Raw genomic sequence first — 16,304 nt, forward strand, 5'->3', positions numbered from 1 at the left:
CGCCTGAAATGAGAGGAATACATGCTTTCCCCACTATGGAAATAGTACATGATCAACCACCCATGCATATTTATGTAATTGCATAATTACATATTTATGTAAAGGTAAGTGTACCTGTGGTATGTGTATGCAAGCAGACTCTTGCCCCACGATGAAAATCACCTTTCAATCACATGATCTCTCACCTTTACATATTTATAAAAGAGTACGTGCACCTATGGTATGTGCGAACAGATTCTCAAAATACAAAGAACTTATAATAATAATTAGTAATTAATAATTTTAGCTATGCTGTGATTATTTTGTATAGTTACAATTTTAGTTATCCTGCTCTACCAGTATTTATTCATTTATTTTTAACGAGAGTTCGCAACAGTCCCTCAGAGCTCCGGTATTTTTGAAAAAAAGAAAAAAGAAGCCCATTCGTAAGTGTGTCGGATTTGTATGCAGGGCCGCTGGATTTGAACCCGGAAAAAATAGAATATGAATTAGAGATGAACTATTCAGTCAAATTCGGTTAAACGCGATGACACCTCGGCTTCTTCTTATAGCGTTTAAACAATAGAAATATCTGAATATTAATTCCGGAAATTCCTTTATACTTGACTTAGTTGTAGGACAAAGCGGAACTGTTTGTTACAAGTTGTAATCTCACCGTCTAGATACATCGTGGGCTTTCCGAGACCCGGGTGGAAGTTATAGTCGGCATGATATTGAACCCAAGTCGTCCCCAACGGATAATAGAAAAATAACATAAATAACCTGGGCATGCATTTTACCAATGTTTAGACTCAATATTTAGCACAAAGTATTTAGAAATAAATAAATAAAATATTCGTTGTTGATATAGAAACTTTTAAAACAAGCTGAGCGTGAACACTTTTTGTTACAAATATTGCAAATAACTAGAGGAAATAGTGATAACAAACAAAAACTTCTAAAACTTAATTTCAGTCCTTTCCACTATGGAAATATAATATATTATTGGAAATAAAAAATTGGTTTTGTAAACTAACGTAGAATAAGCAAAATGTTATTTCTGACCTAATGATCAGTTTATTATTATGCTTGAAAAAACTAGCAAAGAACTGTTTAATCAATGCGAAAGACAGTCCAGTTTTTACAAAACTTAGTGGTTAAACCTAAAAGCATTTTACAGATAAGGATTGGCTTAAGAATAAACTCCCGCTACTAGCTGACTATTTCCGCTATGTATTCCCCACAATTTTCAAATTTTTTTAAAAATTATTGAAGTCGTGAGGTAGTTTAGAAAAAGACCTTTTTCATTCTTTATACTTTATTCGGGTCTTCTTGGGTAAATTACAAAACATATGGTGATTGGATGAAATACAATTTAAAGTGTATATATATATCTTTTTCCAGCCGACATATGTTTTGTAATGTAAGCATAAATTTTGTAATGTATGAATAAAGGCCGAAACGTCGACAAAAAAATGAGAAAAGTGTTTTTCTAAATGTGTTTCTAAAATTAGTGCACACGACAGACAAAAATGACAAATCTACACGGAAAACATACACTTTGAGCCCTAAAGATGATCTCAATAAAGTTCGAAACGTTGGCCCGATAAAGAAAATGTTTTCTGAAACCTACGTCACACCAGACCGCATCTCACGACCTCCAAATAATCATCAAGTTATAGCCACTAAACACGTTTTTCCAAACTACCTCATTCTTGACCGTTCTCCACGACTTCAACAAATTATGAATCAACAGGCCATTAAGAAACATACTTTTAATCCTACTACTCCAATATTAAACATGTTACATCGCCATGAAATGACAGACCCCCAGGAAATCGACGCTCGTTTCATCGTGATTTTGTATTAATTTATTCAGTACTTATTTGTAAGCGAATGGTTGTTTGCAACCATTTTATATTTTTATATATATTTATATTTATTTATTCGTATTTGTACCTAACTAAACTCACGTTACCAAATGGTCTGTAATGGTAACCATATGCTGGCGAATTATTAGTGATTTATTTATTAATTGTTATTTTTTATTGGTATGGAACTATTGTCAAATGGTGATTAATATAATATAATAATTTTTGTTAATTATACAATATATATAAAAAGGTGACAAAATATCTATTATATTATATATTACAATTAATATAATATACAATAAATATGATACAAAACTAAGAAAAAAACTGCCTCCAAGTTAATATCGAAAATTACATACAAGGCCATTAAAAAACAAAACATAAAAACACTAAAACATTTTATCACAATTCTATGCCCAGTAGATGGCGGTACTTACTGTGGGTGGGTCAGCCAAAAAAGAACTAGATACTTTTGGTTGGTACATGTTTTACAATTTTTTTAAAAAGATTTTCTCTATATCTTGTTACAGGTTTGGTATACGATCTATTTTGGAATTATTGTCCTACAAATACAAAAGTAAAAACGATCTATTACAATTGATGTATTATTGTATTATTATTTTACGTGTCATTATATTAACGAAAAAATCAAATTTTCAGACAATTGAAAAAGAAACCGTCCGAAACGTAGTGTACGCAAAGAATAAAAACAACAACTGGTTCTTTTCTGACTGAAAAATTCCACCCTACACCATTGCTATTATTAAATTAGTCATTAAACTAATTAGCTGTAACCACAAAAACAAATGGCCCTGAGCTTTTAGGGAAAGCCTTAATTAAGCTAGCCTTATATTTACTTTTAACGGAAAAATAGAGTATATTGATCAAAAAATAAACCAATAATTTAGCAAAGCAAGGCAAAGCTCTTGTACAGCCACAAGGAAAACGAAAACAGAAAGAAAGAATCACCACCTTACCCCAACCTGCTTATAGGCCGGGTGAAAATGAAAACGCGATTTCGCCATAAAAATGTTAAAATGACAAATGAAACTATCTAAGATGAGATTGCCAATCAGCCCTAAAAGCTTTAGCTTGTAAATATATCATATCTAAACTAGTCAAATCAAAAAACAGTCAAAACATTATGATCTAATGACATAGGAACCATTCACCAGAGAATTTTGGATAATTAGCAAGCAGACAAAGCAGGTTCAGAAACAAAATTTAGGATAACGAGATTTACGAAATCTTCTCTTTAAGACTGGGTCCATAACCGACATAAGAAGTGGACAAACTCTAGAGGTGCAAGAGACAGCAAACTTGTGGTTAAAGGACATTCGTCAAAACTAATAAGCCCATTGATAGATGTGTGTTAGGATTTGTACGGAATACTTGAATCTGAGATAATACTTAAATGAAATGTTCATTTAACAATGAATTTACAGGTGATGTGAATTTGAGAATGAAACTGGCATTCATGTTATCTTTGAATTATGAAGCTCAACTAAGATGTAACCTACTTAGGTTAAAATGAAACTGTTATTGGAGCAATTCCTTTCCCTGACTCTTGTTGGTAAAGGTTATTGCAGCAATAATGGTCAAAAGTCTGAGGAACGGTGGAATGTTGGTTCGAAAGCATCCGTAAGAAAATAAAAACCAGTGGATAAAGAACCAAAATTTCATTATGCAGTTATCAATTTGGATATGCCGGCATTTATTTTCTACTGCCAATCCATCCCTGAAAGTAGAAGCAGCAGTGGGGAAAGGATGTCCGCAAGGAGTAATACTCTCGCCTCTGATGTGGAATGTGGTAGTGGACGACCTCATATGCAAACTAAATGAAAGCGGAATTTACACCCAACGCTATGCAGATGACATTTTCATACGAGTCAGGGGAAAATTCGATTCAACATTAAAAGAGGTCACCCAAAGAGCACTAAACCTGGTGGAACAACCGAGCCCAAAACGGGGATTTAAAGGAAACCCCTAAAAAACAACCTTAATTGCTTTCACCAAGAAAAGAAATATAAAAATACAAGGCTTTCGTTTCTATATAACGAAATGCTGCAACTAAAAAATGAGTTTAAGTACCTAGGAATAATCTTTGATAAGAAATTAACCTGAAACGTACTATAGCAAAAAGTAAAATATCGCTAATGACCACAAGAAGAACCCTACGCAAATAGTGGGGATTAAAACCGAAAATGGTCTATTGGCTATACACGGCAGTAATAAGACCCAGAATAACCTATGGATTACTAATCTGGTGGAATAAAGCTCAACAGAAAATAGCTACCCAAACATTAGGCGGCATACAAAGACTAGCCATCCTATACATCACAGGGGCAATGAGAACAACCCCTACAAATGCATTAGAAACTCTGCTAAACCTACCTCCATTGGAAATATTTATACAAGGAGAGGCTAGGAAAAGCTCACTTAAGCTCCAGAAACAATTAAATTGGAAAGAAACTAAAAAACAATTCGGGCATACAACCATAATCAACAAAATCAGACACCCATTATTAGAAATGGCGACTGACTATATGATCCCGAAAACATTCTTCACAACTTCCTACAAAGTCTCAACGGTCTAGGAGAGGAAGATCACAGCAGAGCATCAGATACAGTGATATGGTATACAGATAGCTCCAAACAAACGAAGGAACCGGATCAGGCGTTTCCTGTACAAGCCAAAAACATGAGGAATCAAACTCATTAGGGAAGTAAGTACACTTCGGTTTTTCAAGCAGAAATACATGCCGTCAATGCTTGTGCCCAGGAAAATCTTAAAAGAGGTTACACTGGCAAAAATATCCTCATAAGATCAGATAGCCAAGCAGCCACTAAAGCATTAGCATGTAAAAGAATCACATCAAAATTAGTCAGTGAATGCATCCAAAATCTCCAAAACCTGAGAAAACACAACTACCTGGAGATATTTTGGTTGCCAGGGCACAGGGGAATTTTGGGTAACGAGAAAGCAGACAGACTGGCCAGAGGAGGATCTGCAAGACCGTTCATTGGCCCCGAACCTATACTTGGGATAACAAAAACAAATATAGAAAATACTTTTAAGGGTACTGGTACATAAGTTGGCAATGTTCAGTTTTATCTTATCGCTTATTCTGGAGTGGAGAAGTGGATAAACTCTAGCAGTGCTAGACATAGTAAACTTATGGTGAAACAACACTCAACAAGACTGGCAAAAACATTGCTGCAATTGGAGAGGGCCAAACTCAGAGGAGTGGTAGGACTACTAACCGGTCACTGGCATCTGAGAAAACATCTACACAACATGAGTAGTAGATTTGCAGATTATGTAATGAGGAGGAGGAAACAGCTACCCATATCATCTTCGAATGTGAAACAACAGCTCAACGGAGATTTAACCTAACATATGGAAAAAACTTATGGAAGCAAATTGCAGCAGCGACAGTCCTGAAAATAGGAGAAGGATTGAGTCTATTGCACTGAACTAAGGAACTAGGAAGGTACAATAAGTCAAAAGGCTGCATTGCCTGGGGAGCGCTAACACCTCTTCCAAGTATCCTTTCTACCATACCATACCATACCAAAGGTAAAAATTGCAGCAATAACGGTCAAAAGTCTGAGGAAGGGTGGAATGTTGGTTTAAAGCTTTCGTAAGAAAATAAAAAACCGTGGATAAAACAAAACGTCATTATGCAGTTATAAATTTGATATGCCGTCATTAATTCTCTACTGCCAATCCATCATCTATTCAACGAATATTTTAGTTTCTGATAATAGTTTGATCACCTCGTTTCGTTACCAGAAAAAAATTGATAATAGACTGGTTTTTAAAATATTCATTCATCGCTTCGTCCTGGACGAGCAGCATCGTTTTCCGATTCGCCACAACGTCTTTTTAAAGGCCTGACCGGGGCACGATAAAGGTGGAATACGAACTCCAAGCCCCTCGAGACTCAGAATATAAAGATAAGGACGTGATCGCTTCGAAAAGCTAACGACAAAACTGCTAATGTGTTTCTAATGGCTCGGAAAAGCCTCCTATGATTATCGCATCCGTGGCATTCGTCACATCTCACATAAATTGGGGACTTGGAATCACAAGAAAATCGTCAACCGGTTTACGACGAACACAAAAAAGATACGCTAGGGTTGATTCAGGTTAAATATTTGTCGGCTTGATCAAAAATTGATCATCCCTTGTCGCCCTGCTAGGAGGAAAGCTATAACAGAGAAAATAGGCGGGCTATAAAATGGCTCATATTCGCCACTTGCAGACCACCCGGAGACCTCTATTCGAGTAAATGTGCCACACTTGGTTTTTGCTCGTGTTTATTTAGGCTACTATTCAAACATATTTCAAAATCAGGAATCAATTGTAAAAGAGATCAAATTAAGTGTCCTTGTTGTTAATATCAACAATCGGAGGTAATATCGGCGAACGTAATAAAACATAATGTACGTTTCATAGTGACCTGTTTTTTTGTAATTTGTTGAAATCGTGGAGCGGTCAAGAATGATGTAGTTTAGAAAAACAACTTTTTCATTTTTTTTCATAATTTTTAACGCCACGCCATCGTCAAACAAACTGAAGAAAAAGGGATTTTTCGAATGAGAGGCCTACTCACCCTCTTTTAAAATAAACATGAGAGATGAAGAAAAGGATCCAGATAGGATGGAATAGGTATTGAAAAGAAGAGAAGAAAAAGCGGAAACAACGATTCCACTAAATAGTCCATTGGCGAGACGTTCAGTAATAGATAAGTGCATGGAATGGAAATACAAAGAGAATGCAGACATTCCCTGAAGGACAACTCATGGGAAAAGTCTTTTTAACAAATTTTTAAATAAAATCAAGGGGAATAATAAAAATAATTATTAAATAATGTTTTTAGTTGAGATAAATATGTTAGTATCACGAGCAGGATTCGAACCCACGACCTTCGGATAAAGACACCGCTACTCTACCACTTGAGAGATCGTGACCTCGATCCCCTCGGGCACTAACTTCCCATCTCAACGCCACCTTTTGAATTTTGTTTCCTTTTTGCCATTTTTCAAATGTCGTATAATCTATTTGATTCTCGGCGACAAATGAAATGGCCACGGATGGGAAGTTAGTGTCTGAGTGGATCGACGTCACGATAGCTCAAGTGGTAGAGCAGCGGCGTATTTAGGCGAAGGTCGTGGGTTCGAATCCCGCTTGTGACACTCACTGTTTTATCTCAACCAAAACCTTACTTAATTGAAACGAATTTATTTGGTCAAGCGGACCACGAAACCTAATAATTTTTTTTTAAATATTTTTTTTTCAATTCCATTGCCAACTTTCAACACGTATAATCGGATCTCGTTAGTCTAACTAAAATTATAGACGCAGAATAACTATCGTAAATTATTTTTTCAATAACCCAAACCAAAACAAATTTATTTAGTAAGAATAAAAAATATTTCCTCCGGGCCGGATTTGAACCAGCGGCCTATGGATACCTGCCATTCCGTTATGCAACGACCAACTACAGTCCACCGCTCTACCAACTGAGCTACCAGAGGAGTTGGTGAAAGACGTTTTCTTTTTTAAAAAGAACGTAGGTGCCCGGGGTAAAACTAGCTCACTAAACTGCAGTTTCATATGATGTGTACGAAGATATGAAGAGTTCTAAAGAAAATATGAAATCTGTTCATATTTTATACTGTTCAGTTTAATACAAAACTGAATTGATGAATAAATTGATCAAAGCCTAAAAATTATCAGAATCAGTTATTTTTATTTAGTGTTAAAGGAAATTATTAACGTTAAACGTATACAATTAATAAAGAAATAGATGTATTATTATTAATTGTATGAAAAACCTTCACAGAAATGTTATGGCATGTTCGAAAAAAAGATTTAACTGTATGAACTTACATCCGCTCTTAAGTGAATAAATATGTAAAAAAAAACTTTTATTAATCACCTGTAATGTTGAATAATTTGAATTAAATGTTTGTGGATTAAGTATTAGTGGATCGAAAAATTATGACTATATTGATAAAATTTCAATTTCACCAATCAACGAAGTTATTGATGTAAATTGTGAAGGTTTTGAGCAAAAATCGATCAGAATCTCACGCTTTTCAGAAATTTTTAATTTCTTCCGAGCATAATTATTAAACTGAAGCATATCAAACAAATAAAAATACTATTTTTATAACAATAATATATTTTTTTGGAGTGGCACCCATTGGAATGTTCTCAAATGAATAAAGAAAGTTTATTTGCAGGACTTTGAGTAATCTTTTAACTGGACAACTATCTGTGCAAATTTTTTTAAGCTGAAAATAATTTTAATTAAGAAGTTGTAAATGTTAAGCAACTGTAAGAAACTAATTTTTTTTAATATGGATTTTTATAACAATATTTTAATTATTATAGAATAAAGAATTATTTTCCAGGGTGCAATATGTAATATCAGCGCTTATTGGTTGTACCAATTAATTATATAAACAGAACAATAATAAATTTATAAAATAATGCAAACATAAAACAGTTTATTAAGTAAAAGTTAAAAAAAACATTTCCTCCGGGCCGGATTTGAACCAGCGGCCTATGGATATCTGCACTGATTATGCAACAACCTACTACAGTCCACCGCTCTACCAACTGAGCTACCAGAGGAGTTGGTGAAAGTAGATTTTATTTTTAAAAGGAACGAAGGTGCCAAGGAAACAACTAGGTCACTCTATTTTTATATGACGTTAAGAAAATATTAAGATGTTTAAGTAATACATGAAGTTTTAATGAGTTTTTGTTTTGCCGTTTTTTTCCACAGATTTACTTGACTTTTGAAGTTTTTTCTTTAGTGCCCTTCTTCTTTGTCATAGTACAGGATCTACGAGCTGGATAAATAAAGAAAAAGATCGCTATATTCTATCATACATTCTGAGTAATTTACATCTATAACAATTCTATGAATAAAATATATTTCATTTTGTAAGTAGGTGTACTAATTGACGTAAAATTGAGATTTTATGTGTGATAACTCAATAAATTAGGAAAAAATTTCATGCCTATACGAAATAGTTCATTTATGTGGATTTGAATATTGTACTCAATAAATTCACTAATTGCGTGGTCGGCTTGACCAATTAATATATTACAATTAATTAAGGTTTTTAGTTGAGATAAAAAGACAATGGCACGGGCGGGATTCGAACCCACGATCTTCGGCTAGATACGCCGCAGCTCTAACACTTGAGCTCTCGTGACCTCGATCCACTCGGACACTAACTTCATCTCAACTAAAAACCTTAATTAATTGAAAGATATTAATTGGCCAAGTGGACCTCGAAAACTAGTGAATTTAATAAGTAAAAATTCTTAATTAAAAAAAAATTCCCTAAAGCTCCCCGTGGCAATTTCATTTGTCGCCGAAAAATCAAATAGATTGCACGACATTTGAAAAATGGCAAAAAGGAGGGAAAACTCAAAAGGTGGGGTTTAGATAGGGAGTTGATGTCCGAGTGGATCGAGGTCACGATACCTCAAGTGGTAGAGCAGCGGCGTATCTCACCGAAGATCGTGGGTTCGAATCCCGCCCGTGCCATTGACTTTTTTATCTCAACTAATAACCTTAATTAATTGTAATTGTACTCTATGTTGTTCTAGCTCTGACGTACTTTAAATCATTTTACGCAATAATTTTTCAGTTGGATTTGTTCGCCACGGCTATTTTGTGAATTAGGACCCTTCTTAATTTGTTCACCTGGAGTGCTCCCAGTATCCAAGTAAAAATCTTGTCCGGGATATGCTTATCAGAAGGCGGAATCGCGTTGTCAGTTTCGTTTATTAGATTAAACCTTTCCCCCTATAGTGGCATACTTTATACCCTTTGGAAAGGTGCCCGGGCTAAAAGCTTCCACCCTGTGTTACAAAGAATTGCCTTCGTTTTATTTTCACCTTAATCCGTTTATAAAAGTAGCTTTTATCTACCGGCGGATTTTTTTATATCCTTCGGTTTGAAAAATTAGGGCGGAAGATTAGTTGCCAGACCTCTCTTTACAACTTCTAATCTCCTTTCTATATACGTATTTTTATAGGTGTGTGTGTCTGTATATTTTTATACCTTAGACCTTTACATACAATGAACATTATTATGCTTCTCCTGGCGGAGCCTATCAACGTTTGAATAGAAGTTTGTCTATATTGGATTTGAATCTACAGCCAAGTTCAATTTTGCTGTCTTCCGTTCTGTATGTTAAGAACTTCTGAAATAGAATTAGAACTATGGGTGTTCAGTGCTAAATGTGTTCAAGTGAATTCAGAAGGTTCTTTCCTAGGTTCAAATATAGAAATTATAAATGAGTTTTTTCACAAAATTCTGAAAATGGCCCACTCCAAACATTCATTAGGAATGTAAATGTAATAACGATAACGTGTAAAATATCTGATATAAAATAGTTTTTTTTTTTTTTTTTTTTTTTTTTTTTTTTTTTTTTTTTGCTTATGGCCTATTGATCAGGGTTATTTTGAAAATCCGTGGTGACCATATTGCTTTTTGCTTAAGGTGGCCATTCACGATCGATCCAAATTGAACCGCGCCAAGCCGTACAGCTCCATTTGGAGTGTCTGAAATTTGAGGGGGCATTCACAACCGCTCCACAGCCGGTCGCTCCGAACGTCAACCAGTGAATTACCTTCTCAAAATGGATGACGATTTCTTCTCTTGCTAAGGTTCTGTTTATTTATATATTAAAAGGAAAAATCGAAGAGGAAATGGTGTAAGAAGTGGCTCCTGAACAGAAGCCGTAATACCCACATCAATTTGATAAAAGATCCTTCCCTTGAACCCGCTGATTGGAGGAACTATTTAAGGATGGATGAAACGTCTTATTTATTCATTATATGTAGTGTTCTATTGAGGAAATTACTTATTTCAATTATTTAATCTTTTTTGTAAGGTTTTGGTTGAAATGAAAAAGCTAGTGCCACGAGCGGGATCTGAATCCATGGCCTTCGGATAAATACGCCGCTGCTCTACCACTTGAGCTATCGTGACTTCGATCCTCTCCGACACCAAAAAATGGCAAAAAGAGAGAAAATTCGAAAGGTTGTAGGTTGAGATGGGGAGTTGTTGCCCGAGTGGATCGAACTATCGAAGTCAGGTTAGCGCAGCGGCGTATTTAGCCGAATGTCGTGGATTCGAATCCCCTCGTGACTCTATTTTTTCATTTTAACCAAAGCCTTGCAATAAAAAAGATTAACGTCTTATTTATATATTATTTACTCCAGCTTGTTACCCCCTTGAGTAGAAAACAAAAGACAGTCATGAGAGAAATCATCACTACATGAAAGGTTGGCAACCACATTACGATTTCTCGCTACAGGGATGAACTACAAAGAACTTAAGTTCTCTAATACGATTTCTGATCATTGTTAGGGGGTTATCAATACCGCATCTCTCATTGCATTTGTATCCTTTTTTTTGAAAACGTCGACCAACTGGTTGAGGATCGAATTTCTTTTATTTGTATCGTAGTAATATAATCATTGTCTACCACTTTCATAAACATGGTAAACATTCATACAATTCAATCACCTCAACAATCAAATCTCGATTGGATGTCATTACCAAAGAATAAACGTTTTTGACTTTTTGAGAATGTACGACGGATATGTTTGCTCAGTGACAGAAAGACGGAGACTGCGCCAAAAAAACATTCACGACCAGGCCAGCGCGCCAAAATCCCCACCCTCCACGCCAGGTTTTCCCATTCACGAACGCGCCATGCCGTCGTCGCGCCGTAGATATTTGGAGTGGCGCGATGGAGTTTGGACCGGTCGAATATTCGGCACAGCCGGGCACGCCAGTACATTGACGTAGTTTTTGGAACGGCGTCGCTCCGTTTGGACTGCTAGGAGCTATCGTGAATGGCCACCTTTAGACGCTGGGGACGTATTCGTGGATAAATCTTCCTTTTTCTTGGTTTCCTATTTTCTTACCTATTGTTTCTTTTTATTTATTTTATTATTTTTTTTAGGAGCGCAGTTTTGAGGCGTACAACATCCGCTCTAGTTTCTTCTATGTCTTGCAGATTAGGCAATTGTCCTTCTCCTCTTTATTTCGTCTTGTATCCATTTTACATCGAAGGACGGCAATAATTTGGAAGCAATCCGAAATCTATTGTTCGTTAGTAAAGATATATACTTTGTTCCAGTATAGTTTTTGCCTTTACTTCCTAGGTTTTGTTCCCTGGCTGCACCTCCCTATTTGTACATAAACGTATTTTTTTAGTGCAGTAAAGGCTTTTGGGCTCAATATGCACAATCTTGCAATTATGATCACCTTGGCACCGCGTTGCATTTTGATGCCATGGTATGACGGGCCTACCTTTATTCCTACGTATTTTGCGCTGTTTCTAAGCATTATGGCTGTTCCTTATTTTAATGAGTGCGTCCAAAGTTGACCTTTGAGCATTAACGTTTAACATTTTTTCTGATATCTTATGATTTTACTACTTGTACCTTTTCACTTAGGTTTCTAAGGTTACGTATAAATTGTTTTAAACGTAACTTTGTAACGGATTCGATTTTTACTATCATCATCCATAGTCATCTATAAAGGTTAGGAATTCAACCCCAAGAGTTTTATACGCCCGAAAAATTTTTATTATAGCTTTTTTCTTTTATTTTTATTATTCCTTGTTTCCTCCCAATATAGCAAACAAAATGGTTCTATCAGAAATCGAAGAACTCTTTCCAAACCATTGCTATATTTTTACTGATGGTTCGCTGCTAAAGGGTAAAGCAGGATGTGCTCTTCTGGATCCGAAAAATGGTTGTACTGATGTCTTTCCTAACGCAGTATCCACATTTACTGCCAAAATATTTGCCATCGTAAAAGCCCTTGAATATTTATTAGTGTTAACAGTCATCAAGTTCTGTATTATTCAGACAGAAAAAGTGTACAGAGGATACAACATTTTAGCAACAACTCGAAGTCGGACTATTTGCTTGGCGAAATTATTAAAAGAAATTTCGATCTAAGCCGACAAAGCAAGAACGTGGTTTTCTGTCCAAACTAGTCATGGAATAAGCAGAAATACTAGGAAATCAGAGAAAATTTCCTAGTCGAGGTTTTTGAATGTAAAGTTATTGACAATCCCTTCAACCTTGAAACAATGAGAGCTTCAAGAAACATGTTGATTCACAAATTGATATTTAAATTTATAAAAAGATATAATATAAATATTTAAAGTGAACAGTAATTATAGCGTCCGCCGATTGGTTGTCGTGCTTCCTTGTGGACGGGTCCATAGTGGAAGGGGCGCTGGCGGGTCATTACGGCGTTTGTGTGTTTTTGCTACCTCAGGGTTCACGGGAGTGTTGATGATGGCAGTACATGCACATCCCCAAAAGCGTTTCCCTTAGGGAAACTTCCCTATGGGCCTAGACAAGCCCTATCATCCCTGGCATCTAGGATTAACCAATGATGGAGGCAAATCCCCTTACCTTCCTATTCCTATCCTTTCCTTTCATTATTTCCTTCTATTCCCCCCTCCACTTTGGTGGAGACCTCCTGGGTTACTGAATCCTCACCCCTTGGGTAACGGGTGAAAACTGAAAACAGCAACCCCGAGGTGGGCGATCAGTCTCACCTTAAAAATAATACTGAACCACGGGAAGGGGTGACTCCAAGTAGCCCTCAGTTGAGGTTGGACTCTGGTGGTCATGGTTTGTAAACAACTTGTACCTCAGCTGGAGGGTACCGGCCAACCGGAGCCGGTGGTAGAGGTACCATTATCTACCTCTCCAGGGGGTGGTTGAAGGTGGAAACACTGGAAGCCACCAAACTCCTGGGGCGTTTCGGCACTTCTGGGCGTCCGGTAAACCTAGTAATAGGCTGGTACGGACTTAAAAAACCCTGAGTCTGTAAAGGACAAAGGGAAGACAGGGAAGTATCCCCAATAGCGCCGCGGGGGGTCGCCACCTCTTTCTTCGGAGGTGCGCTACATCTTGTACAATGCAAGATATTAATGAAATAAAGCCATAATTTTTTTAATATTTTTATACTTAAGTGTATGTTGATAAACGTAATTACCCTTTTTAAAAGATAATTCTTACTCACAGTTTGAGTATGTACAAACCGCGAGTAAAAACAGTCTTTTAAAAGATTTCATCCCTGTCATATAAAAATACGAGATAGCACTCTACCTGTCAGGCCTTAATTCTATGTTGTATATCAACAATATTTACTGTTTACCGATTTTGCCGGATTTCCTACCTAGGTATAATTACTTGAAGATAATCATTTTTTCGGTACTGATGACTGAAGGAAGTGGTAAGGAATTCAACTTATTATCAGATTTTCCATTCAAAATTAGTTGGCTCATTAAACTTACGTTATTCGGTATAACTTTCTTGGAAACTTTCAAATGAATGCTTAGGGAGTGTGAGGGAAAAGCGACTCCAAAGTATTTTCTTCCCTTGGGGGTGCTGAGGAAAAATCGTTGGAGCATTGTTTTTATAAAATAAAAAAACCCGGCATGGTCCTAATGATCAAAATAACATCCTTACGTGTACAAATATTTTTAACCGTATTTTCCCCCCTAACGTATTTGTATTTCGTGGTTGAAAAACGCGCATGTTGTCAACCTTAAAACAAAAACACGCTTGGTATGGAGTTTTACGAGGGCCGATATTAAAAAATACCTCCCCCAAATAAATTCTACATAAAACAAACAAAAGTAAATACAACAAAGTCATATTGCGATGGAATAAATAACAAGGCGGGGTTTACGGCCTCGAAACGGAGCTTCGGTCGAAAATGGAAAAAAACCCGATCCAAAGTTTTCAACTCTGTTAAAGGAATATCTGCAGAAGTTGCATGCTATCCGTGGCCGTAAAATCAAACTTGCCTTGTTATTTTGCCCTGCCGACGACTATTACCCGACTCACGTCTGGTTCTAATTTGCCAGCGGAAGCCTTTTGCCTTTTTCATTACCGACGAATTGCATGAGATTCACTCAAATACAACCAGTTAAATTGATTGTCATTCTTTTTCACATAATTTCATTCGTTGCTATCTGTACAAAAGTATACGTTGTACAAATATATATGTTGTCTCAAGATGTTTCTTGTTTCTCTTCTGCCCGTAACTGCGAGACTGCCTGTCCCTTCGCATTCGCATGGCATCAAACCTTAGGTCCTCTCTTTCTGTTACTGTCCGCCAGAGAGAATCGTAGGTGATCTCAACTGATAATCTTGAGGTTACGTCACTGTGATTTACATATTTTGACACATCTGTCAGGCCGGTGTAGAGAGGAGCCAGCTAGTACTGTAACTTTTGCTATTTGGTTTGGACTAGGTTAGCGAATATATTAGACATCAAGGTGGATCCCATAAGGGTGGAACGTCTATGAAAGAGCTTGGGCTAGTAGGTTAGACGGAAAGTAGCTGGGATGGATATTGTGGAAATGTGATCTGTTCAGTATCTCCATGACGAGGTTGCCAAGGTCTTTGTAAATCGTTAAGTTGGTGACGAAAAAAGTAGGGTTTTGTATGCGACGGACTTTGGATTGAAGGATTCGCGGTTGTTGGAGGATTTCGATGAGACGCACAGGTCGAGTCTATTTAAATAGGTTCAATGAGTGTTTTCTATGCGGTTAGTCGTGGTTAGTGTAGATTTCGGAACTTCACGGAAGCAGAGATAGATAGATAGATATAGATAGACAGATAGATATATAGAGAGGGATAGAGAGATAGAGAGAGTGAGCAATAAAGAGAGTGAGAGAGANAGAGATAGGGAGAGGGGAGAAAGAGATAGAGAGGGGAGAGAGAGATAGAGCGAGAGAGAGAGAGAGAATAAGAGTGAGAGGATAAAAGAGATAGATAGTAATATATATATATACAGATAGATAGACAGATAGAGTGAATGAGTGAGTGAGTAAGTGAGTGTGTGTGTGTGTTTGAGAGAATGCTTTTTTATGCTTGACGTTTTATTTAAAACTCCGGAGGTTACCGGTTACAAAAGCCCCCATACCTAAATCCTTAACTCGTAGAATTGCACTCCCAAATGTAAAGACGAGGAACACCCTTAATGCCGTTCTCGTGTCGGCAAGCCGAGAAAAACAACCAACCCCCCGGTCACAACGTTACAGCCGTTGACAGCCTTAATGCCCCAGTAACTTTCCATCTTCAGATCATAGCCAGGAACATTCGGCACTTGTTTACACCCTCTCTGACCACGGCGCGGTTCAAACATCCTCCTCCCTTAATTGAGTCTTAGGAAAATAAGTGTGGGCTTTTTCTCTTGTCGTTCGGAAAAAGCGTCCTGCTAGGGTAAACAAGACGATATCGGAGGAAAATAAAGCAATAAATTATCCTTTCTAGAACTTCGTTTTATCAAGTACTTTCATTTTTGACCCCACAAAGTCACGAAAATTCATTGATAATTTTGAATAATAAATGATCAATGAATG

The 16,304-nt window shown here is 36.6% G+C and overlaps 1 protein-coding gene and 2 non-coding genes across 4 annotated transcripts in view; all 3 read right to left on the reverse strand.

Moving 5' to 3' along the window:
• Window positions 1-16,304, reverse strand: part of LOC106669459 (muscarinic acetylcholine receptor M3) — a 350,439-nt gene that overhangs the window by 115,313 nt on the left and 218,822 nt on the right. The gene's annotated exons all lie outside the window — the stretch shown is intronic.
• Window positions 7,297-7,397, reverse strand: Trnay-gua. The gene is made up of 2 exons: window positions 7,361-7,397; window positions 7,297-7,332 (listed from the first exon to the last, which is right to left on the reverse strand). It is a non-coding gene; the product is annotated as a tRNA-Tyr (tRNA).
• Trnay-gua lies at window positions 8,404-8,502 on the reverse strand. The gene is made up of 2 exons: window positions 8,466-8,502; window positions 8,404-8,439 (listed from the first exon to the last, which is right to left on the reverse strand). It is a non-coding gene; the product is annotated as a tRNA-Tyr (tRNA).

This window comes from Cimex lectularius, unplaced genomic scaffold, assembly GCF_000648675.2.
Source record: "Cimex lectularius strain Harlan isolate CLEC.00 unplaced genomic scaffold, Clec_2.1 scaffold11, whole genome shotgun sequence".
Classification (NCBI taxonomy): Eukaryota; Metazoa; Arthropoda; class Insecta; order Hemiptera; family Cimicidae; genus Cimex; species Cimex lectularius.